The sequence below is a fragment of the Scylla paramamosain genome, chromosome 11, assembly GCF_035594125.1.
Source record: "Scylla paramamosain isolate STU-SP2022 chromosome 11, ASM3559412v1, whole genome shotgun sequence".
Taxonomy (NCBI): Eukaryota; Metazoa; Arthropoda; class Malacostraca; order Decapoda; family Portunidae; genus Scylla; species Scylla paramamosain.
The window spans coordinates 8446023-8472445 of NC_087161.1; the positions used below are offsets into that span (position 1 = coordinate 8446023).

At 39.3% G+C, this 26423-nt stretch overlaps 1 protein-coding gene and 1 long non-coding RNA gene across 11 annotated transcripts in view; one reads left to right on the forward strand and one right to left on the reverse strand.

The window, feature by feature from the left end:
- Positions 1–15393, forward strand: part of LOC135104924 (uncharacterized) — a 32800-nt gene extending 17407 nt beyond the window's left edge. For 2 of the 8 annotated variants that reach the window (XR_010270600.1, XR_010270601.1), the window contains exons 2-5: positions 1752–1924; positions 13225–13365; positions 13911–14024; positions 14290–15393. This is a non-coding gene — a long non-coding RNA (uncharacterized LOC135104924). The other 6 variants (XR_010270604.1, XR_010270603.1, XR_010270606.1 and 3 more) reach the window with 5 other exon arrangements.
- LOC135104923 (uncharacterized) overlaps positions 1–26423 on the reverse strand; it is a 158928-nt gene that overhangs the window by 25022 nt on the left and 107483 nt on the right. Inside the window, exons 6-7 of one of the 3 annotated variants that reach the window (XR_010270597.1) lie at positions 16966–17055; positions 15533–16128 (exon numbers count right to left, since the gene is read on the reverse strand). The exons of the other annotated variants lie outside the window; for them this stretch is intronic. The gene's annotated coding sequence lies outside the window, so the exon portion shown is untranslated. Of the gene's footprint in view, positions 1–15532; positions 16129–16965; positions 17056–26423 lie in introns of those variants that run through there. 3 annotated transcript variants of the gene reach the window in all.

A 26423-nucleotide genomic window follows, 5' to 3' on the forward strand; every position in this document is an offset into this window, starting at 1 on the left:
AGAGAGAGAGAGAGAGAGAGTGGGGGGAGGCAGGCAGCAGCCTATCACAAGTTAGCCACTCATGATGTCACTGCAGTGGGTAGGGAAGGGGTGAGGGGGCTAGCTAGTTACCCTCCACAAAATAAAAACCTTGCAACTTTTCATGAATATGCATTGCAGCATGCATACGAGAGCCTATCAGCTTGCGTGACTGGGTGCATTTACTGTGTGTATGACTGCTTTGTGCTTACAATGGACTCTACAGACACAGACCCTGACTTTATAGATGACCCTGATGAAGATTTGGCAGATGTGATAGGTAATGAAGCTGGTCTTGCCATGGAATTTGAAAGTGATGAGGAAGTGGATGATGACATAGATTTTGAAGAGTGGCTCCTATGGAGAAATAGTAAGACATTGGTGATTATACCTTTAATTTTCTGATTAATATGGTGCACAATATTGGAAATCATATCAGATGTCATGAACAAGTCCCATGCCATTTCTCATTTTACTAACCTTGCATCTCCTATCAAACATTCTACAACACTGGATATACTCACAGTTGGTCTACCTTCGATACCATTGGCTTATGTTATGGACTTCTCTACATCTGAGTTTCTCAGTGGTTTCTTTATTATGATTTTATATTCCCATAGTTTGTCTGGTAATACATAATTATCACATTTACTTTCATCTAAACAACTGATCAGTGAATTAACTAACTTGTTTCTTACTAATGTCTTGATGTTTCACAGTAGGAACTACTACATAATTATTATGAAGAGCAGTTCCAATGGAGAAATAGCAAGACAGTAAGAAAGAAGTTAGTTAATTCATTGACCAGTTGTTTAGAGATGCGAGGTCAGTAAATTGAGAAGAAATGGCATGGGACTTGTTCATAACATCTGATATAATTTCCAATATTGTGCACCATGCACAACATCACACATCAGGGTAATGGATTGCATTGACATTTTTTTTTTTGTATGCTTGTTACACCAAAACAAATATAAAACACTTTTTAGGGAAGAGTTTGGTCACCCTGTATTTGGTGCAGTAATGTCTGTGAATAGATTTGGATTTTTACATGCAAACCTAACTTTTGACAATGTTGATACAACATGACACCAGAGATGGCTACATGATTGGTTTGCTGCAGTCAGGGATCTTTTTAAAAATTTTAATGACCACACCTGTTCAGTGTTAGAACCAGGTAACTTCTTGACCATTGATGAAACTTTATACTTTTGTGGAAATCAAATAGGATTTAGGCAGTAAAATAAGACCAAACCCAAACAATATGGCCTGTTGTATAAATTTGTGAACGTGATAAGAATTCTATTCACCTTTAGGACAATAGTATACTCAGGTAAACCTTCTGGAAAGCCTGGCGCCCTGTTAACAAAGATTCTCGGAGTTTGTCTCAGCCTTCTGCTTAGACTTGTGCTTATCTTCTAAGCAGTCTTAAAGTTGTGCTGAGATGAACTCTAAAGTCCCAGTATGAAATTATGAAAGCAAAACAGTGAAATCATATATTTCTCAATTTTGAGTTAATAGTGCAATCTTTTTACATTTTTAAAATTAAATAACAAAAAATGATAATTTATCATTGATTTTGTAAGGAAAGGAGCACACAAATTTACGTTTATTAATAAACTAATTAGATCCCGTTCAAGGCGCATGTATTTTGTCTCAATGTTTGCGTCCTTGAGCCAGTGTTGTCCCACCACTCCTACTCAGCAGCATCTCCTTTCCTGTCTTTTCTTTAGCATGGAGGAGATGATGACTCCTAAGGCTGAAAAGGCCAATAGAGGAAACCCAGCTGGACCAATGGCGAGACTTTCCTACCTTGTTCAGTCAGTATGTGAGGAAAGATGTAGCCAGAAGGGCTTCACTCATTTAGCTGCACAAAAAAGCTGCATGGGGCTCTATTACTAAGAAGGTAAATGAGACACTCCAACAACAGGACACATGAAGGTCTGTAATTATTATTTAAATTACTAGTGCATTAGTCAGTGCATCACTCCTTCCTGTGAGGCTCTGCAAGGCTTCTCCCGCCAAATATGTCGCAAATAATGTGTCCAACAGTTCAGAGTCACTTAGGTCATCGAAAACATCCTTATGGGGCTGATAATTCTTGAGGTGGCAGGCTCAGGCTTGACAGTCAGCCATCTTTTAGTTAACTTAGTCTTAGCGTAACTTAAAGTTAAGCAGACTCCAGACCTGTCTTAAATTTAAGAGCTAGACTAAGCACAACTTAGGAAGTTAAGCATAACTCTAAGCTTAAGAGTTGGTCTGAGTTAAACCTCTATAGTTAAGAGTCTTTGTTGATATGGCCTCTGGACCCCACTACATCCATAGGTCACTTCCAACAGTGAATGTTCTTGTAAATCTGATACAAGAATTTTTAGACCTTATTGGTAGTCTAAAGAGACTGTGTACCAGCCTAGAGTTGTTTGAGTACCTTCAAATGCAAGGTATTGCAGATGTAGGTACTGTAGATTGCATGAGAAAAGGCATACCACCAGAGGTAAAGGCAGTCACAGGAAAGGAAGAGGTCATACCAGCTGTACCGGACTAAAGATAACGAGGAAATGACTGAATTCTTATGTAGTACCCAACAAAAGTAATGGTAAGAAAAAAAGTATTGCTTCTCTGTACAATCTCTCCCTATAATGTTAGGAGTTAACAAGGATGCTGGTGCAAGAAAGCCAGCCATATATAAGCTGTATGATTTTACTAAGGGAGGAACTGACTTAATAGATCAGAGAATAAATTTTTATACAGTGCACACTAAATCTTGCATATAGACAGTGAATGCCCTAGCATTATTTGCAGACAAAGCTTGTTAACCTGCATTGTTATATGGATATATAATGTAGCCAGTGTAAATGTATATATATTAAACTTTTATTTGCTGACAGAGCCTATTACCCTGCAATGTTTTATGCATATAATATATTTATAGTTTATGTAAATGTATATCTATTATACTTTCCTTTGCTGACACAGGCTATTAGTCTACAAAGCTATATGGATATATTATACAGTTTATATAAAGGTTACAAATTTATTTCCTGACAGAGGCTGTTATTCTACAATGTTATATAGGTATACATCACTTAAGTAAAAGTATACCTATTATAGATTTATCTGCTGACGAAAGGCTATTAGCCTGCAATGCTGTATGGATATATTATATAGGTAATAATTATAAAGGTTTTATTATAGTTTTATTTACTGAGAAGGGGATGTGGTATATAGGGTGAACTTGTCCCCGTACAGCAGAACTGCTGAATTCCATCTAACACTGTTAGTAACTTTGTGTTGATGTTCAGTTTTCACTGAGAAGGTTACTGAAGTAGGAAAATTCTTTGATATATCTGCAGTTACCTGACTGAGTAAATGGTGAATCAAGTCTTATTCATTGAGCTTTCCTCTTACAATAGCCTACCCTCAGTGCTCTTTGCTAATCAGGGGATGGAATTCCTAGTTAGAAAAATACTGTACATGTGTTTGTTACCCATTTGTTTCTATGTAGAACTAAAGTTTGTGCCCTCACTGACACTGACTGACAAAACTAATGTGTGCAGGATTACATCTAGGGAAGCTCATGAGACCACTGGATTATACATTAGATGAGGAATTGAGTCTCCCATCCTTACGTCTATCTGCAAACAGTTGCCATCCCCCTCATTGTAATCATGGCAGCTTGAACTATAGCAGCTTAGAAATGTCATTGTCCAGCTTATTGCAGCCAGAGCTATGATAATTTGTTTCTGTAAAAGTAAGGTTTGCTTTCTTGATAAAATTATAAGAAAATGTATAAAGTCTGACAGTATTGTTGTATATATATATATATATATATATATATATATATATATATATATATATATATATATATATATATATATATATATATATATATATATATATATATATATATATATATATATATATATATATATATATATATATATATATATATATATATATATATATATATATAATGCAGAGGAGGAGGCAGTAGACACCTGCCAAAACGATAATCACTCCCAGTGAGGTTTAAAGCACTGTTCAGGGGGTGCTGTGAACTTATCATTAAACCCAGCTGTGACCTCACTGAACGTTTCCCTTTGTGTCTCACAACACAAGGGGGCAGTCACAGCCTGCCCTCTAAAGACAACTCTCTTCCTCCACAAAACTACAAGCACCTAATAACACATACACCCTTCACTCAAAAATTTTAAAATCGTGGTGACTCCTACACCAGCCTCGGAGTCCCCATCTGGGGAGGGGACCATAAATGTCCCCAGGTCGGACTGCCTTTCCGTCAATGACCCTAAGTGTCTTGACACCCCCCTCAACTTTTTCTTCATTAACTTCTGCAACATTCGCTGTCTAAGATCTAATTTTCAATCTGTAGAACACCACCTCTCCTCTTCTAAACCTCATCTTCTTTTCCTCACTGAAACTCAGGTGTCTGAGGCAACTGACAGTAGCCCCTTTTCTGTTCCCTCCTACTTTCTCTATCCTCATTTTCAATCCAAAGCTGGATGCTGCGTTTATGTGCACAATGACTTAACCTGCTCTCGTGCCCACGCTCTTGAATCTTCCGAGTTTTCCACCATCTGGCTACGACTACAGAGTCATTCTCATACTAAATTTATCTGTGCTATATACTTCTCTCCTAACTCCTCTGACTATAAGAAATTCTTTGACTACTTAACTTCCAAAGTGGAGCACATTCTGACCCTCTTCCCTTTTGCAGAGATCTCCATTCTTGGAGACTTCAATGTTCACCACCAGCTTTGGCTTTCCTCTCCCTTCACTGACCATCCTGGTGAACTAGCCTACAACTTTGCTATCCTCCATGACCTAGAGCAATTGGTGCAACACCCTACTCGTATTCCTGACCGTCTTGGAGATACGCCCAACATTCTTGACCTTTTCCTGACCTCTAATCCTTCTGCTTATGCTGTCACCCTTTCTTCTCCGTTGGGCTCCTCCGATCACAATCTCATATCTTTATCTTGTCCTATCACTCCAATCCCTCCTCAGGATCCCCCTAAGCGAAGGTGCCTCTGGCGTTTTGCCTCTGCTAGTTGGGGGGACCTGAGGAGGTATTTTGCTGATTTTCCTTGGAATGACTACTGCTTCCGTGTCAGAGACCCGTCTTTGTGTGCTGAACGCATAACAGAGGTGATAGTGTCTGGCATGGAGGCGTACATTCCTCACTCTTTTTCTCGTCCTAAACCTTCTAAACCTTGGTTTAACACAGCTTGTTCTCGTGCTATACATGATAGAGAGGTGGCCCACAAAAGGTACTTAAGCCTTCCATCACCAGAATCTCATGCACTTTATATTTCTGCCCGGAACCATGCCAAGTCTGTTCTCCAACTAGCCAAAAACTCCTTCATTAACAGAAAATGTCAAAACCTTTCAAGATCTAACTCCCCTCGTGATTTCTGGCATCTAGCCAAAAATATCTCCAATAACTTTGCTTCTTCTTCTTTCCCTTCTCTACTTCAACCAGATGGCACCACTGCTATCACATCTATTTCTAAAACTGAACTCTTTGCTCAAACCTTTGCTAAAAGCTCTACCTTGGAGGATTCTGGGCTTGTTCCTCCCTCTCCTCCACCCTCTGACTACTTCATGCCACGTATTAAAATTCTTCGCAATGATGTTTTCCATGCCCTCGCTGGCCTAAACCCTCGGAAGGTTTATGGACCTGATGGGGTCCCTCCTATTGTTCTCCGAAACTGTGCCTCTGTGCTTGCACCTTGCCTAGTCAAGCTCTTTCAGCTCTGTCTGTCAACATCTACCTTTCCTTCTTGCTGGAAGTTTGCCTACATTCAACCTGTTCCTAAAAAGGGTGACCGGTCTAATCCCTCAAACTACCGTCCTATTGCTTTAATTTCCTGCTTATCTAAAGTTTTTGAATCTATCCTCAACAGAAAGATTCTTAAACATCTATCACTTCACAACCTTCTATCTGATCGCCAGTATGGGTTCTGTCAAGGCCGCTCTACTGGTGATCTGGCTTTCCTTACTGAGTCTTGGTCATCCTCTTTTAGAGACTTTGGTGAAACTTTTGCTGTTGCCTTGGACATATCAAAAGCCTTTGATAGAGTCTGGCACAAAGCTTTGATTTCCAAACTACCCTCCTATGGTTTCTATCCTTCTCTCTGTAACTTCATCTCAAGTTTCCTTTCTGACCGTTCTATTGCTGCTGTGGTAGACGGTCACTGTTCTTCTCCTAAATCTATTAACAGTGGTGTTCCTCAGAGTTCTGTCCTGTCACCCACTCTCTTCTTATTATTCATTAATGATCTTCTAAACCAAACTTCATGTCCTATCCACTCCTATGCTGATGATACCACCCTGCACTTTTCCACGTCTTTTCATAGACGTCCAACCCTTCAGGAGGTAAACATATCACGCAGGGAAGCCACAGAACACCTGACTTCTGATCTTTCTAAAATTTCTGATTGGGGCAGAGCAAACTTGGTATTGTTCAATGCCTCAAAAACTCATTTCCTCCATCTATCAACTCAACACAACCTTCCAGACAACTATCCCCTCTTCTTCAATGACACTCAACTGTCCCCCTCTTCTACACTGAACATCCTCGGTCTGTCCTTTACTTATAATCTGAACTGGAAACTTCACATCTCATCTCTAGCTAAAACAGCTTCTATGAAGTTAGGTGTTCTGAGACGTCTCCGCCAGTTTTTCTCACCCCCCCAGCTGCTAACTCTGTACAAGGGCCTTATCCGTCCATGTATGGAGTATGCTTCACATGGCCGGGGGGGTTCCACTCATACTGCTCTTCTAGACAGGGTGGAATCAAAAGCTTTTCGTCTCATCAACTCCTCTCCTGTAACTGACTGTCTTTAGGCTCTCTCTCACCGCCGCAGTGTTGCACATCTAGCTGTCTTCTGCCGCTATTTTCATGCTAACTGCTCTTCTGATCTTGCTAACTGCATGCCTCCCCTCCTCCCGCGGCCTCGCTGCACAAGACTTTCTTCTTTTTCTCACCCCTATTCTGTCCACCTCTCTAACGCAAGAGTTAACCAGTATTCTCAATCATTCATCCCTTTCTCTGGTAAACTCTGGAACTCCCTGCTTGCTTCTGTATTTCCACCTTCCTATGACTTGAATTCCTTCAAGAGGGAGGTTTCAAGACACTTATCCACCAATTTTTGACCACTGCTTTGACCCTTTTATGGGACTGGCATTTCAGTGGGCATTTTTTTTTATTGGATTTTTGTTGTCCTTGGCTAGTGTCCTTCTTACATAAAAAAAAAAAGCCTGTTCCTAAAAATTGTGACTGTTCTGATTCTTCAAACTACTGTCCTATTGCTTTAATTTCCTGCCTATCTAAAGTTTTTGAATCTATCCTCAACAGGAAGATTCTTAAACATCTATCACTTCACAACCTTGTATCTGATCGCCAGTATGTGTTCTGTCAAGGCTGCTCTGCTGGTGATCTTCTGGCTTTCCTTACTGAGTCTTGGTCATTCTCTTTTTTTGAGATTTTGGTGAAACTTTTGCTGTTGCCTTAGACATATCAAAAGCTTTTGATAGAGTCTGGCATAAAACTTTGATTTCCAAACTACCTTCCTACGGTTTCTATCCTTCTCTCCGTAACTTCATCTCGTTTCCTTTCTGACCGTTCTATTGCTGCTGTGGTAGATGGTCACTGTTCTTCTCCTAAATCTATTAACAGTGGTGTTCCTCAGGTTTCTGTCCTGTCACCCACTCTCTTCCTATTGTTCATCAATGATCTTTTGAACCAAACTTCTTGCCCTATCCACTCCTATGCTGATGATACCACCCTGCACTTTTCCATGTCTTTTCACAGATGTCCAACCCTTCAGGAAGTAAACAGTTCATGCAGGGAAGCCATAGAATGCTTGACTTCTGATCTCTCTAAAATTTCTGATTAGGGCAGAGCAAACTTAGTATTGTTCAATGCCTCAAAAACTCAGTTCCTCCATCTATCAACTTGACATAACCTTCCAGACAAATATCCTCTATTCTTCAGTGACACTCAACTGGCCCCCTCTTCTACACAGAACATCCTCGGTCTGTCCTTTTCTTATAATCTAAACTGGAAATTTCATATCTCATCTCTAGCTAAAACAGCTTCTTTGAAGTTAGGGGTTCTGAGACATTTCTGCCAATTTTTTTTAACCCTCGCTGCTAACTCTGTATAAGGGGCTTATCCTTCCATGTATGGAGTATGCTTCACATGTCTGGGGGGATTCCACTCATACCTCTCTTTTAGACAGGGTGGAATCAAAAGCTTTTTGTCTCATCAACTCCTCTCCTCTAATTGACTGTCTTCAGCCTTTTCTCATCACTGGAATGTTGCATCTCTTGCTATCTTCTACCGCTATTTTCATGCTAACTGCTCTTCTGATCTTGCTAACTGCATGCCTCCCCTCCTGCCATAGCCTTGCTGCACAAAACTTTCTTCTTTCTCTCACCCCTATTCTGTCCACCTCTCTAATGCAAGAGTTAACTGGTATTCCCAATCATCCACTTCTCTGGTTAACTCTGGAATTCCCTTCCTGCTTCTGTATTTCCACCTTTCTATGACTTGAACTCCTTCAAGAGGGAGGTTTCAAGACACTTATCCTTCAATTTTTTTTGACTACAGCTTTGAACCCTATTCGGGATCATCATCTCAGTGGACTTTTTTTTTATTAGATTTTTGTTGCCCGTGGCCAATGTCCCTCCTACATAAAAGAAAGAAAAAAAAGAATTTCCTTTTGCATTTCTTTGTTCCTCCAGCCTCCATGTATTAGTCTTCAGTGGCACATATGTTAATATGATCCTCCTCCTTTCTCTCCTACTAGTCCTGATTGTTATATCTTTGACCACCATGCCATGTCCATATTACACTTCTTCCACATATATATCATCTCAAACCATTATTAGTACTCCTCCTCCTCCTTTTCCCTTTCTATCTCTCCTCCAGTAATTATAACCCTCTTCTTTAGGGCTTAAATGGACTTCCTCTCTTAACTTTGTTAGGCACAACACATCTGGTCTATTTACCTTTAGGTAATCTCTTACTTCCAGTACACCTGAAAGTAACCCATCTATGTTTGTATACATTACTCTTAATGTACTACTACTTCTCCCACCACTTATAATTTCTCTGTCTGCTGCTGTGGTTTTTTTAATTTCTTGTTCCCTTTCCTGAATATACCATTTTCTTAGTTTCATATCTAGTACCCTCCAATAAAATTTCCTCTTTTCGGTCTCTGTCCTTCTCTTGTTTTTTCTTAGCTTCATTTCTCAGATCCCTCTTTTTTTCCCTTTTTTTCCAAGTTCATATCTCTTTTACCTAAATATTTTTGTATTCTGAACTTTCAGCCAGCTTCCTGGTTCTCGCTAGGATCTCCTCTACTGCAACTTGGGATCTCATTCTCACTTTTAATGGTCTTTTACCTCCTTCACTATATTTTCCAATTCTTTATGCTTCTTCCATTTCTCGTTCCAGTCCCTGTTCCTCATCCTGGACCATTGTAATCATTTTTCTTACCAACTCCTCTTTCTCTCTCTCTCTCTCTCTCTCTCTCTCTCTCTCTCTCTCTCTCTCTCTCTCTCTCTCTCTCTCTCTCTCTCTCTCTCTCTCTCTCTCTCTCTCTCTCTCTCTCTCTCTCTCTCTCTCTCTCTCTCTCTCTCTCTCTCTCTCTCTCTCTCTCTCTCTCTCTCTCTCTCTCTCTCTCTCTCTCTCTCTCTCTCTCTCTCTCTCTGACAGATTTTACTAGGTTTTTTCTACTCTTGCAACCTGAAAAAGACCATACATTTCTTCACATCCACTGTGTCTCTCACCAAAACCTCCCTTTCTTTAATTGCCTGAATTACTGTGTCCTTGGTCTGTATTTGTATTTTAACCACCTCTGTGAAGCTAACTTTTTTATCCTCATGTTCTTTCTTCCAGGTATTTCTCAGTTCCTCCAGTTTGGTTTCACATACCACCCCTTCCATTTTTCCTGCACTGTCTTCCACCTTCTCTTGCAGCCCCTCTAGAGTTACTTCATATTCATTACACTTAGTCTTAATATCTTATTTTCTTTCTTTAGTTCCTCCATTGCCTCTTTCATCTCATTGTTTATCTTTAGAGCAGTCTCACATTCACTATACTTCTTTCTCAATTCTCTGTTTTTCATAATAAGTTTTCCAGAATGCCAGAGATCAGTTCCCTCATGCACCTCATTTCTTTCTTGACACTGATTATCCTCCTCATATTTCCTTTCTCTTTTCTGAATCCTGAAAAATCCCTTTCTCCACTTGCCTCCACCCACAGAGATTTGAATAAAGTGCACCTTCTGTTTCACCTCACTTGGTTTGTTTACAAACACATCACGACTGGTGGTGCCTCCTAGATCTTCCTTTCCTTCCATTTCTTTTAACCTCAAAATACTCCTTTATGTATTAAATTTGGAGACAGGACACTCTGTAATCCCCTCTACCCTCTCACTAGGCCTTGTTGTTTTAAAACAGTCCAGATCCAGTAGCTTGTATCTTCACGAGCTCTAGCACCTGTGTCCGAACAGCTGGCCGGTGTGTGTGTGTGTGTGTGTGTGTGTGTGTGTGTGTGTGTGTGTGTGTGTGTGTGTGTGTTACATACTATAAAAATGCAGGGTGCAACCCCAAGCTTCCACCTTGATGAAAGGTGAAGCACTGCTCCCATCAGTAGATATTATCAAGCTTCCATAATAATATTTAGGAAAACTAAGCCTACTGTAGTTGTCACAAGACATTGCTGCTAATCTAGAACATGATTGAATTATCAGTTCAAAGGAAATCATTGCTCTTCTTGTTTTCCTGCACTCCATTGTTACATGGGCAAGCTTTATGTTATCACTCATCAGCACCTGCATATATTTGTATTATGTGTCATGCCAGTAAAATAACGAAATGTGCTGCTTCAGAGACAGTGACTGATAAATCAATGCCAGCAACATTACAGGAACAAAAGGGAGTTAAAGAAATGGAGAGAAAATGTTTACTCACTTTTATTTATTTATTTATTTTCATATTTTATGCATAGTCTACTCTAGAAATGCAGCAATGTTTTTTGAACTTGATAGTAGGTTCAGTTTTCCTAATCATCATCTGGTAGCTTGATGAAACCAGACATACAGCTATATAGTGTGATGTCCAGCTTCCTCTCTTCCTCTGCATAATATCATTCAAGGGTGGCTTCAGTGGCTGTTGCATGGTGTGTGTGAATATGTGAGCATGTGTGTGTGCAGAATATATCCATCTGATGTGAAATGCCAATAATGATGTGGAGAAAACAGATATAAGCAATGTTATTAGGAAAAATTATGGCCAACATTGCATGTAATAAGATGTACTACACTATAGGTAATCAGATGGAATGGTGCCATAAAATATGCTGGGGCCTTTCACTGTGCGATGATCCACAGGGCTGTACTCTTAAACAATTCCTCTGCACGGAATCACATGAGAAATTCTGTCGTCATAAAAGTGATACTGTTAAACTGCTCTGAGCTGTGAGAGATGCTGTCCTACAGCCTGGGATAGCATCTCTTGGAGGGAACTGCCACCCCATGTCTTTGCCTTTCCCTTCGCTAATGCCGGTAGCTTGTCAAGAAGTATCGCCTCATTTTTAGACCAGGTAAGTTTATTTTCCTAGTTTACTGCTACTTTTTTCAGCGTAATGACGGAATCAACATGTTTGTTATAAAAAGGCCACTTTGATGGCCAGTTTCCTTGTATTAGGGTGTGACAGTATACCTGCTGGTACATTCCCTTACCATGACAATTTCATTTGGTTAGTTGATAAGATGAGCACATTTCCTTAGCTTTTCATTGTTTGCTTGTAGTTTCACAACAAAGGTAACTCATATGCATAATATAAAGAACTGTCTAAGTTTGTATTCTTTAAATGGACAATGGCAAAGTACCTGTGCTAGGACTGTCATACCATGCTTATTTACACCAATTTATTGCTAAGATTGTCCTGTATTCTTAGTTTAGTACCACTTATAAGTTATATAATGACAAACTTCAGCTTGGAAGGGGAAGAAATGGGGTGTAATAAGGGTTATTGTCTAGAGTCCTTTCCTGGCCTTATTACTGGTCCATTCTTTTCCATTCTTTCATATATATTCCTTTAGATACACCCATAATGTAAATATTATGTGGGGAAGAAGTGCTCCTGTCCTTAATTAAGGTTCCCTCTCGTTAGGTAAGGTTAGGTAATGTTAGGTTAAGTTAGGTAATGCAAGTTTTGATTAGTGTCCTTAAGAGCGGTCCAGGTAAGGGTCAAGTTAGGTTAAATCACTACGTAACAAAATTTCACTTTTGTCTTGTCCTTGGCCCCAAACCATAATTTTGTAGTTATTTCCATCTAAACAAAATAGGAAAAAAGTTATTTTGATCCTAAAACTGCTTTTGTGGTTAGAACAATTAATTTACATTTTTGTCCTTTTTTATTATAGTATGGGTTAGTATTGGTTTTCATGTCAAGTAAAGACCTTTGTAAAATCACATTTGCTTATCTAATTGCTTTTGAAGTGTTGCAAATAAGTTAAAAGAATGAAAAACAATGTAAAGTGTTCTAAAGATTTTTTATTTTAACAAGATCTAGCAAGAAATTTCTCAGATTTAGAAGAATTTGCTTACATTTCAGAAATCTCAAATCTTCCAGAATGTTCTACCAGACACTTTTAGAAGTTTCTTTAACATTTTAGAACATTCAATGTAAACATTTCCAGAATATGCTAGAACTTTCTAGAATACAGTAGAAGAGTACTGCTTGACAGTATGAAAGTAGGGGGTTGCAGACACATCACAAGAGGTGAAATGGCATCAAGAGGCTGCAGTCATTCTCCAGATGCATTCTGCTACATATGTGGTCAATTCGTCAAGACAAGAGCAAAGAAGTTAGTTCTCTGTGACAGCATCTGGAAAAATGGTGAAATTTAGCTATTTTGGGGCAAGAAATCCTTCTAAAAGCCACAAAAGCAAAGTTTGAGAGGAATAATGGACATTTTCTATTGTTTTGCAATGAAAAAGTTGGAAAATAACACTTGCTTGTCAAAGACAAAAATTGTTACATAGTGTTAAGTTTGGTTAGGTATGTTGTAAGTAACTCGTTAAACCTATCAAACCTAATCTGCTACAATATGAAGAAGTGAAGGGTACTACAAATTAATGTTAATCATTCTTCATTTTTTTTCACAGCTTTCAAAGATGGAGAGGGGAAACTTGTCAGAGGAAGCCCCATCTCTGCTTCTGAGTGGAATCTCTTAATCGATCTCATCAGAGATGAAAAAAAAATGTTCGGGACTGGAGGACTGATGGGAAAACTGCTCTGCAGATGAGGTAGGCCTGGTACAAGGTGACAAAACAGTTTAATTCTCATAACTTTGGGCCTGTATGGTCCAAGCAGCAGCTCAAGAAAGCTTAGGACTGCTTGAAAGTAAAGTAAGTTTATGAGGTGATGGACACACAGTATAAATATATAGTATTGGTAACATACAGTATTATTCCACATTGAGAAGCAGTGGTTCTCAACTAGGGGGGGCACAAACGCTCAGGAGGGGGGTGCAGTGAGCACAGGATGGGAGAGGGAAAAATCATGGAAAATCAAGGGCTCACTGGCTATTAGTACAAAGGAGATGCAGCTGTTATGCCTAGCCGAGGGCTGTCTATCTACCTATCTGATTCCATCTATCTATCTATGGTGGCAGTATAGTTGGGGAGGGGGTTGAATGGATGGGATAGGGAGGAGGGGGCCCCAACTGCATTGAATCAGCTTTGGGGGAACCCAGCTTGCAAAAGGTTGATAACCCCTGCTGTGAAAGACTGAAGTTAATGCGGGTAATTACTTGTTAATACATTTTATCCACTTTTTTTTTATTTTTAAGTAAAACATGAGCAAGCTCTCCAGATGAGGGAGCAGAAGAGGACTGGTGGTGGGATCCCTCCACCTGCTGTCTCCTTGGCACAGACATTGACTACATAGGGAGTCCTAGCTTGTGGTAAGTTACCAACATGATAAATTTCCCTTCAAATTTTGTACTGTCAACATAAAATTATGAGTCACTGAAACCATATATCAGAAGGCATTAATGCAAAGTATATCACAGAATTAATAACTGTGTAATTTTATTCCAGCTTAACCCACAACTTCATTAAGTACAGTGAAAGTTTTTTTATTTTTTATTTATTTTTATTTATTTATTTGTTTATTTATTTATTCATTTATTTATTTTTACATCTGGTAATTCAGTTATTAACTGGCAGAACACTCCAGTTTGATGGTGTGTGAGGTGGTCTCAATAAAGCCCATTCCTGAGGAGATGGAAGAGGTGGAGGTGGAGGTCCAGACAGTAGGGCCAAGTTTCAGCTAACCACCTGTCCCACAAGAACCCAACAAACATCAAAGACTTCATGATAACATGTATGTAGATAAATGTAGTAATTTTTTTGAAGGAGAAGCAGGTGAAGAAATGAATGATGAAAAGAAAAGAACACTCAATGTTATTAAAGAACAATACCATAGGTGACTGCCATGATGTATTGTAGACAACAGTCAGTGAATGCCTCCAGACTGCCACAAGAACAGTTGCTAGTAGGAGCAGGCATCACATCTTTTCTCCCTCTGGCAATGATTTGCGGCAATGTGTTCAGGCCTTTTATGATGTTTGGGGAATGCCATTCGTTGTACCCACATTGCCATTTCTAAACCATCAGTGGATAATTCTGAAGTGTTTTGTTGTCTTAAAGCTTTTTTTCTCTATCATTGTGCAAGGTGTGTGCGGACCTGAGTTGCTGTTTCATAATGTTGTTGCTCATTGGCCAGGGAGTGTCAGTGACAGTAGAATTTTTTAAAACAGTCAACTTTGGAATACATTTTTGATTCTAGACACCATTTACTTGGAGATACTGCTTATGCACTGAAAACCATTTGTAATGGCTCCAGTGTCAGCACCAAGGGATGCCCATGAGAGAGCATATAACAAGAGCCATTCTGAGCTAAATTTAAGTAATTGAATGAACATTTGGTGTACTAAAAAGATTTGGTTATTTTGGTATGAAATTTAGAACATTTAAACACCACTAAAACCATCACTCTTGCACGTCTGGTGATGCAAAACATAGGTGTTAAAAGTAGATGGATTTTGCTTCATGATGGGGGAAGATGTCATTTAGAATGATGTTCCCAACAGAATGGATGTACAAGTACTTGCAAATGAACAAGGGAGACAAAAACAGGAACAAATAATCAGGAATCACTTCTAAGTATGCCTCCATGGCCTACACTGTACAGGTGAAGTGTGCCTCACTAGGAAATAATTTGTAAGAGATAAGTACCTTTATGATTGGAAAGAAACTGTATTAATTTTTTGCATTGTTTTATTTTTCTTTACTGACTGACATACAGAAGTATTGATGTGTATTATACATTTTTGTATTGTCAGGAATGGTGGGGATGTGAACAGGTTAAGGTGGCTGTAGATAATAAGAGTAAGGATTGATTGGAAGGATTGAAAGTCATATGAGAGGTGCAAGGAAAGCAGAATACAAGCAAAAAGAGTTGTGTGGTGCTAAAGGGATGGGTGATGAAAGAGGGAGGAGAAAAGTTAACAGAGAATGTTCAAGAGAATAAGAAAATGTTTCCGAAAGAAATGAAGAAAATAAAAAAAGCACCATATGATAGTGAGTAACAGGTGAAAGCAGAGGATGGTGGGATGATGGGTATTTTAAGAAACTGGTGATTATGAAGCAGGAGGAGAGAGCCTGATATTTGGGTATTTGAGAAAGATATTAGAGTTAATGTACTAAGGAAGTTAAATGGGGCATGTATAATGAAGGTGGAGGTGCAGGCAGCAGTAAGAGAGATGAAAAGTGGAAAAGCACCAGGACTGGATGAATGTAAAATTGAGTGTTTGAAGGCAGGTGTGGTCACCATCATAGAGTGGTTAGTACACACCACTCTAGCCCCTTGGACCCTAATGGAGAAGGGAAATTACTCCTGCCATCACTTTGTGGGGATCAGTTGAAATTTGGTCCAAGCAAAGCTAGTACTTTCTCCTACACACCTAATTGTTCCACACCTGTGTGAATCTCCATCTTTGGAAGCTGTGGAAAAAATAGGAGAATTATTAACATTAAAAATTATGTTATGCCCTTCAGTACATCATGTGTTAACATACTCCAGTAGTATGCAAGCATGTAGCCTACATCTTCACACACAACTTTCCAGTCTGCATATTTTGTGAAACCTTACAGAACAGGAGTAGAGACTGAGAAAGAGGGCAAGATCACACTAAAGGAGAGCTGAAGTTAGGATAGGGGTTTGGTGAAATAAGGGTAAGCTCAGGTTTGATTGGTAATGAGTTAAAGTTAGGTGAAGTAAGGTTGAGATTAGTTTTAATGAGTTACATACAATATATCTAATTAAAATGACATTTGCACACTTCACTATCATTTTCATAATTGTATTAAGCTATAGAAACAAGATAGGAAGAATTATTATCATTTTTTTTAATCAGTCTTCCAACTAATTTCATCCTATATCCTCCCCCACAAGCTTAAGTTTGTCATTACATAGTTTATAAGTACCAATAAAATAAGAATATGACATGATCTTGGCAATAAATTGGCATAAATAAGCATAGTAATTTATCCACAGCACAGGTATTTTGCCAATGTTGGATTAAAAGGAATGCAGGCTGCTCTTCATGTTACTTCTACATGTTACTTTTATTATGAAACTGCTAGAAAATGACAAAAAAAAAAAAAAGCTAAGGGAAAGTGCTCATCTTATCAATCAACTGGATGAAACTGACAGGGTAAGAGACGTATTTTGCTACACTCTAAGTTAATTGGATGTCAAGGGTCTTTTTATTATACATATAAGTTGATTCCATCATTGAACTTCTAAAAAGTAACAATAAACTACAAAAACAGGCTTACCTGATCTAAAAGTGAGGTGTGAAAAAGCTTGGAGACTTGCTCTTTCCAGGTAAACAGCAGCTGTTTGCTCCTTCTGATATACCAATCTTACTGTGGGAGAATCGCACGAAGGGAAAGAACAGGAATGGTTTATTGGTATCGTGGATCGTCAAGGAGCTGTGAGAATCTCTCGTGAGGGAATCTTTCTCTGGGAAGGGAAGGAATGTTTTAAAATCTGGCCCACAGAATATTGTTTGTCCAGTGGTTTACTCGTGCTTAATACACGATCCCCTAGTCGGGAAGAGCGAAAATCCAGGAAAGCCGCAGACAATAGGGTTAAACTTAGTTAAAGCAAAAAAACTTCAATACCAAAAGAAACCTTTTGATCGTGACAGAGGAAACTACAGAGTAGAATTTGCCCCCACACCCCAAAGTGACAGTAATACAATTCTCTATTCCTCACTGGACACTAATTACTCCCTTTTCTTATGCATGTAAGTGATTTTTAAGACACCTACCTCGCATCTCTAGACATTTTCTTTTGATAGTAAACTTTTATAGTTTCATAATTGTTTAACAAATAATATATTCTTGTACAGTAGTAGGCTTTAGTGAGGGCCCATCTGTCCAAGGTGTATGTTAGGGCTGGTAAAAATCCACTGATTACTTATATATTTTTCTCTTTTATTGAGAATGAGAGATTACTCTTCATTACATTGGTTGGTTTCCCAGAAGCACTTCAACCTATTCTGTTTATTCATTTTTCATAGTCTGAGCTCAAACTATTTTTTTCCTACAAAAATATTGTATATTCCAAACACATTATATGACTTCATTCTCAATTCTAGTTTCTTTGTCTAGTATAAAGCTGTTGAACACTTTTGTTACCTTCTGTTATACTTGTATTTCTGTAGGATTGTAAAATAATCTGAAGCTTATCTGTGGATTTCTTTAAAAACACGTCATGATGTCATCTCTAAATTAAAGGCAGGAATTTTAATGTTGTATTTGCCTTGTGTAATTTGATTAATTCTTGGCATAGTACTTAGTGTCAGTAGAAGTAATTTTGCCATGTTGGCTCACACCACTGTCAGGAATTGCCATTCCGGCTCACCCTGAAATCTTTTCTTGCCATGACAACTCAGGTCTGCAGGTGTTCTGTGGGCCTGAGCCATCATGGCAAGAGAGGATATTGGGATGAGCCGGGATGGCAATTCCTGACACTAGTGTGAGCCAACATGACAAAATTACATCTCCTAGTGTTATTTATATCACTGAGAAAACCCAGTCATTGCCTGCTTACTTTATAATTACCAGACTTACTCACAAGAATGAATCAAAAGTCATAAGTAATGGTACTGGGGCTTTGGATAAAAGGGGTAAAGGAGTCAGCATTCACAGGCTCATCTGGTTGGCTAATCTCAGTTGATTTGGATGGTCATGTCTGGAAATCATACCTTGTTCTGAATCTACTACCTATGAGATATTAATCTTAATATGGAAACATACTGCTAAGAGTGGACTTAATGTTGGTGTGATAGGTGAGTTGACACACTGTGGCAGGCAATTTCATATTGCAGCCACTTTCACACCATACTTCAGTACATGAAGACTTATGAACTGGATTCAAGGAATGATCATGAGTATTTCTGTCACAATACCATGTAACCATTAGGCTGATTAATAACCTATCACCTAAAGAGCCCAGTGCAATACCAATGACACAGCCCTCAGATACATTATGAATTCATCACACAAAGTAAGGAGGAACTTCCAAGCCTACAAAAGTTACCTCTCCTTAGGATCCTTAGGAAAGCAAAAAAGAGGACAAATCCTTATTCCATTTGTAATTATTTGAACAGTATATTGCTGAGCATGACCAAATACCCGTCTTGACAACGTATGTGTGAATAAAAAGCTGTGTGAGTTGACAGATCTCACCTCTTCTCGCACTCTTCAATACAACGGCTGAGTGCTTTATACCTCTGGCTGCTGCATTAACACTGCCCTAACTCCAAATAAGGGCAAAAAGTTTTGAATATCGTGTTCAATCAGGGTGGTCTAACCTGGAACACCATTGAAGACAGATGGATGCTTCTCCAATATGCTTAACACCTCATCCTGATGTTCTATTTTTAAAGTGGGACAGCTTATTCTGAAGTAAGTGGAAACTATATTCTATTCATTATGAACCATGATAAGATGTATTTGTTGTATCATTTAGGGATTATCTGTATCTGATTGGTGTTATATGTAAATCCACTGACCATGTTTCGTTGCTCACTTTTATTTACTGCATGTGTGTGCCAGGTGACATAGGTGGAATGGAGGATGATGGCTCCTTAGTATGATGGAGCAGGTGCTAAATACAGGGATCACCATGTCTGAGGTGTGAAGTGTGACTTGATGATGACCGTTTGGATCCTGAGGTCCTTGTGTTTGTGAACTGTGATCAGGTATGTCTTTAGGTGTAATCATGTTTATGCATTGGCTGTGTGGAGATTTTGTGTGGGATATTGTTAGGTCCTGTGCCAGTCATATGGGTTAGTGTTAAGCTGATCTTAACTGGAGATATCTGATGTTCTGATTTTTGTAGTAACAGATTTGATGTTATTGTGTGCTAAGACTTGAGTGTTTGTGGTTGAAAGGACTATTTTTATTGTGAGCTGATGCCTTATTTAGGGTACCCATAGGGATGAGTAGAGTTAGGATCATACCATCTATTAAAACTTATGCAATATACAGGTGCTTATGTGTTGATTATAGCCACTGTAATTTGCTGTATAAATGGATATCATACTTTTGACTACATGTGGTGCCTTGTGAGAATTCATTGGTGTGAAGGACTGAATTCATATTTGGGTTTTGTAAAGATTACATTATCATCTGTCTATGTATAATAAGTCAGTCATTTAAGAGTGCGATAATGCAGACCATCATTGGCTATGCTGGACCGTGTTGGTGTCAGGTTAATATTATCCTGAATCTGTGGATTGAGTTACTATTTTGCTTATTTATGAGTGAGATAATGCAAACTGTCATTGACTATTCTGGACCATGTTGGTATCAGGTTAATATTACTCTGAATCTGTGGATTGAGTTACTGTTTTGCTTAGGTAAGCTACTGTCTTACAGTCTACTCATGTCAGTGACTGCAACTTGTGGAATTGCATACGATCACCCTGGCTGTTGGGTGTGGTGGTGTTGGGATCTGTTCTACAGCTCATTTCCCTAGGTCACCGTTGTCATCAATATTGTGAGTTTATAATCTGTGATTAGTGTATTTGGGATTCATATTACTGGTATTTGTTTGATTTTTCCATTATGCATTCTAAAAAGCTGAATTAGGTGGTTGCATATAATTTCTTTACAGCTCATTAATGTTGCATTTTTTGTAATACTTTATATTAGTAATGATTTAGTTTAGAAGATGCTGCTTAGTAATTATTCTGTTTTCTTATATTATGATGAGTAGCATTTCCTGGAACTTAGATGGCACTACGACCTGTAAGAATTCCCCTTCATCCTCCTCTCTCCACCTTCAATATAAAATACTGTCCCACAGTATAAACTCTTCCCATCCCTCCAGTTCCTCACTGCCCTTTCCTACTTTTGCCAAGTAAGGAGCTAACTCCTCATCCTCTTGCTGCCCTTCTATCAACTTGGTAGGCCTCACCTCAGTAATTTCCCTCATAAGTATGAGGTAACATCACTGAGAAGTATTATTCTCATTAGGCATATCCCGAGCTGTACATTCAGCTGCAGCAAGATGTGATCCACTAGATGAACTATGGATCACTGTGTCTGGTCCCAACAGGGGAACAGCCTGTTCCCCACCTCTGGTCCACCCCGTGTTGGTGCCAGATTTAGTATGTAAGAGTATCCCTTATGAACGGGAATGGATGAAAATGGTATTTATGCTCACGGGGATAAATAGGGAGAATGGGATTTCTGGAATGTTTATTTTACATGTTGATGTTTTGCTACCAACTTGGGTTCTATTGTCTTTCTAGATTAAATTGTTATACTTGTATGTGAATGTTACTTCGGTACTCTGGGTATTAAAATTTGAGGTATTTATTTGCCACCTTGCCATGTCAGCTGACGAAAGTTTTGTCACTGGTTACCTGCTCACAATAAATTGGTTCATCACTGTCAGCCACAGTGTTTGCACCTCACCCTCCACCCTGCTCCAGCAATTTTGGCATCGTCATGTTCCTCCATCGGCTGTTGTTTTGTGGGAGGAATAACATGGTGCCCAGACCTGGGAATCAACCAGAAGTTTAGTGATGCACGGTGAATGGCGAAGATGTCTGATGAGCAGTTTGAAAGGAGACATGCCACAGCCCATGGGTGGACCACTTGTGCCAGTAAGGCGTTGCAAGACCTGCTTGCTGATCCAGATGTGACCAGGGTGCAACTCGAGGACGCTGTGGAGAAATTTGACAAACGTTTGGCTGCCTTGGACACCGTGCAAGTGGAACTGGAACTTGAGATAAGTGACCCTGAGTTAGAGGCAGACTTAGACAAGGCAGACAGCTTTTGTAGTGCTGCTAGAACTGCAAGAGTACAAACTGCTCAAAAATTGGTGGATTTGGACAAGGCTGCCGACCAAGGGAGGAAGTCATTGCATGATAGTGATGGGAACTCCGTGGTGTCTATTTGTTCCAGTGTTAAACTTTCCTGCCTTGAGTTACCTAAGTTCAGTGGTGCACTAGCCTAGTGGCAGCCATTCTGGGATCTGTTTGTAGCCATGGTAGATGTCTCTACTCTCCCAGCCATCAGCAAGTTCACCTATCTGCAGTCTCTATTGGAAGGTGAGGTGAAGTCTGTCATACAGGGATTGTCACTTACTGCAGTTAATTATACTGTGGCCTGTAAGCTATTGAAAGAACGGTTTGGTAAGCCAGAAAGGATAATCTTCGCTCACATCCAAGCTTTTCTCGGCTTAAGTATGCTGTCCAAATCTCAAGGGTCTAAGTACTATGTGTCTGCCTTGAGGAAACTGCAGGATGACCTTTTGACTCACATCAGAAGTTTGGAAGCATTGGGTGTTAGTGGAAGTGAGTATGGCCACTTCCTTACTCCAGTGATTCTCTCATTTGCCTAGTGATATCCAGTTGGAGTAGTCAAGGGAAGGATCTGGCCATGAAAGAGATCTTTCATGGCTGATGACATTCCTTACTGAGGAAAAAGAGTGGCGTGAACACTCTGACTCTTTCAAGGATGTGTCCACTACTGGAGGGACTGACAATTGCGGTGTGAGGGAGCCCGAGAAAAGGAAGCAGTCTCCCAGTTTTGCCTCTGCACTCCAGGCCATGTCTGAGACAAGTTCAGGTGGTGTGGATTTTGTAACAAGCTCCATGCCAGTGAAAGATGTTTTAAAGTGCTTCAGCTTCCACCTTCAGAACGACAAGAAAAAATTTGTTCTGCTGAGTTGTGTTTTGTGTGCTTGAAAAAGGGGCACATATCAAGAGGTTGCAAATAAAAGGGTGTGAGATGCAAAGGCAACCATAATGTGCTTCTGTGTTCTCAAGGCAATTCTTTATCTAAGGGCAGGGAGAAAGTTAATGTTGGTCAACCTGCCAAAGAGGGTGAAGGTGAAAGGGGAAATGCCACTGTGAGGCCTGGTGATCTTGTTGGTGAGTCTCATTCTTCTCATAACTCTAATGGTCTGTTGAAACAAATGTGTTGTATTTTGCCAACAGCAAAGATCAAAGTGTATGGTAAGAATGGCATGCACAGTGAAGCTACTTTGTTGTTTGACTCAGGGTCAGATAAATCTTACGTGTCGAGCAAATTTGTAAGGAAGGTTAGACCTACATGGCTATCTTCAGAACAGATTTTTTATTCTGCATTTGGGGGAAGTAAGAGCTCTAAATCTACCCATTGTAACATTTATGACCTGAATTTGCTGGATGTTAATGGTGTTATTCTGTCTTTACTTGCAGTTGAAGTGCCCTCAATGTGTGTCCCATTATTATGTCCTCATGTTCCAGCTGATAATCTACATGCTTTTAAGTCTGTACAGTTTGCAGATGAGTATGTACAAGACAGAGAGTTAACTTTTGACATTTTAATAGGACTTGATGTATATTGGAAATTCATAATCCCTAACAAATGTTTGCAGGTTGAGGGACTAGTTGCTCAAGAAATTGTGTTTGGTTGAGTTCTATCTGGTACATGTGCCTCTGTATCCAAAGGGAATGTGGGTTTTTCTCAGATGCTATGTATTAAAGGTTTTAATGAGAGTAGTTTGCACAAATTTGGGGCCTGGAATCTGTTGGTATTTGTCACAAGGAAGTTCGTTCCGATATAGAGAATAATTCTGTTCTTAAATCCTTTTCGGAGACTATCAAGTTCAAAGATGGTAGATATGAAGTTGCTCTTCCTTGAAAGTCAGTTAGTGACATGTGTAGTCTGCAAAATAATGAAAGTCTTGCCAAAAAGAGGTTGTTATGTTTGATGCGTAAATTTAAGACTGATCATAAACTTCAGGAGAAGTATGATGCTGTGTTTGAGGGTTATGAGCAGGAGGGCATCATTGAAGAGGTTCCTGAGAGTGAGATGAACAGCCCATACCCTACTCTCTACCTTCCTCATTGCCTTGTTATCCAGGAGGTCAGCACCACAAGTAAAGTAAGACCTGTCTTTGATGCATCTGTTGTGAGCTATAATGGTATTTCATTAAATCAGTCTTGAGTCTGTTCCCTCTCTTAGCTCACTGCTGGTGGAAGTACTTATGAGATTTGAAAGGTGGAAAGTTGCTTTAATTGCTGATATAACAAAAGCTTTCCTCCAGATTAACGTTAGGAAGGAGGACAGAAATGTTCACAGATTTCTTTGGAACATTAATGGTAACATTCGCACCATGAGATTTGTTAGAGTTCCCTTTGGAAACAAAAGTAGTCCGTTTCTCTTGAATGCAACTCTAAAACATCATCTTATAGGTTTTCCTGATTCCGAAGTATTTGCGGAACTTAATCATAATATGTATGTTGATGACTGGTTGTCAGGAGCTGACAGTGCAGAGAAAGCCTTTGTTAAGTTTAATGAAGCATGGTCAGTGTTGTCCAAGGCCAGTATGTTCCTTTCTAAATGGAGCTCAAACTGCAGACCTTTAATAGATAAATTTAGTGAAAACTTAGAGCCCAGCATGCATGCAGAAACAAAGATTCTTGGTTTACAGTGGTGCTTGACTAAGGATAGTTTTTCATTTGGCTGTTTAGATTTGAGGAATCATGAGGTGGCATATACAAAGAGAGCAGTTCTCAGTGTCATCAGTAAAGTATTTGATCCACTTGGCCTCATATGTCCAGTCACAATGATGGCAAAAACTCTTTTTCAAAATATTTGGAGACTTGGACTTTCTTGGGATGAGACCTTGCTTGCAGAGTTGCTATTCCAGTTTCAAAGATGGGTTCAGGATATCAAGGTCCTTAATTCATGGCAAGTCAATCATTGTTACTTTCCAAAACTTTTATGGAAAACTCTTTCAGACGTAGAAATGCATGCCTTTGGAGATGCCTTCAAAAACGGGTATAGTGCCTGCGTGTACTTGAGAGTTCCTAATACTGATGGGTCCTTTAAAGTATTTTTAGTTCTCTCCAGAGGTAGGGTAGCTCCTGTTAAGAAAATGTCTGTGCCAAGATTGGAGTTAATGGGTGCTCTTTTGTGTGCTAGGCTGCCAGTATTTGTTAAGACTGCTCTTCACCTAACTGATGTACAAATGTATTGTTGAACTGATTCTAAGGTAGCATTATCCTGGATAATGGGATATCCTAATAGATGGAAGACCTTTGTGGCAAACAGTCACTGAAATTCAGAGTTTGACATCCACAGTTCAGTGGCATCATAGTCCTGGGAAGGATAATCCTGCTGATATTATTTCCAGAGGTGCTTTTGCTGAGGACCTTATTTCCTGTACTTTGTGGCTGAATGGTCCTCCCTGGCTCTCTGAACACTCTGCATCCTTGCTACAGGATGAGGTACCAGCAACATTGTCCATCCCTGATGAACTATTTTCTGACAGTAGACCAGTGGCTTGTTTATCAGCAGTTTACACTAGTGGAGATTGACTTCTCCCGCAGGGACCATTTTACAAAGGCTCTCAAATGTTTTGCTTGGGTAATAAGGTTTGTCAACAATTGTAAACCTCATGCTGTTAAACGTACTGGCCCCTTGTCTTATACGTAGTTGGATCAAGCTAAGACCAAACTATTTTTTTGTGTTCAAAGAGAGAAGTATAGCCAGGAGATCACGGCTTTAACACTTGACAAATCCCTCCCTACGAGTCCTGCTATCAGTAAATTCAATCCCTTTTTTGGATGAAAATGGCCTTTTGAGAAGTAAGGGTCAGCTGGACCAGGCTGATATAAGTTGTGAAAGCAAGTATCCTTTAATTATTCCATCAAGTCATATAGCCAAATTACTAGTCAGTTTCCAACACACATTTTTAAAACATGCTGGTGTTTCTACTTTGATCTCAACAGTAAGAAGTTGTCTTCCTCCCCCACCATGGGTGAGGCAGTACTATCCATCAGTGGGATTTGCACTATGTGGAGCCCTCATCACCTCACTAATTGCTACAGGGACGTGCTGTGCTGTTTGCTTTGTGGAATTTTTTTTCTTCAGTCCTCTGTGCCCTGTCAGCCAACCTGGCTCCTTTGACAAGTTATATAATATATAACAAGTATTATATTATAATACTTGTTGTTTTTAACCACTCAACCAAAAAAGCAACCACTCAACCAAATACTTTCTCTGGTGTGTGTACTAAATTAAATGCAGTTTCTATATGCTCAATTTTCAATCTACTTAGTTCAGATAGGAAAAAAAATGTTACTTGAGAATAGCACTAACCTCAGCTATCATTACACAGGTATCTCATCACTCATCATTGCTGTGGAGAAAAAATTATTTACTGCTTGATGTTAAATGTTGTAGAATTTGAATAGTTGCTCTTTATGTAGGGCAACAATGGTAAGAAGTCCCTTTTTTCCTACATAAATGAAAGACAACAAACATTAAATATTTTTGTCAGTGCCACTTCCATAGAAATAACTGAGAAGTAACTAAGAAAGGATCAGTTAAGTTAGCCTTAATAGATATCCTTTACTAAAATTGAAATCCTGGAAAGGTTATTTATTTATATATTCATTTATTTTTTAGATGTTGTTGAAATGAAAGTTTATCGTAATCCATGTAAATATGATATATCTGAAAGTTGGGTACAGTAAAATCCCTCTTATTCGGCATCAATGGGACCGCCGACATACCAGATACCAGAAGTTGCTGGATATTTGAATAGAAGTGACATTATGTCCACAAACACCACCCTACACTCACGCATCTTACCATAACAAAGATCAGCTGATCGCCGTGCCGGGCGTCGCCACCCGTGCTGCCACCTCACACTCACCAACACACAATACTACTGTACTAGCATTCTCTTTAATACTTTGCACATGCACACGCGG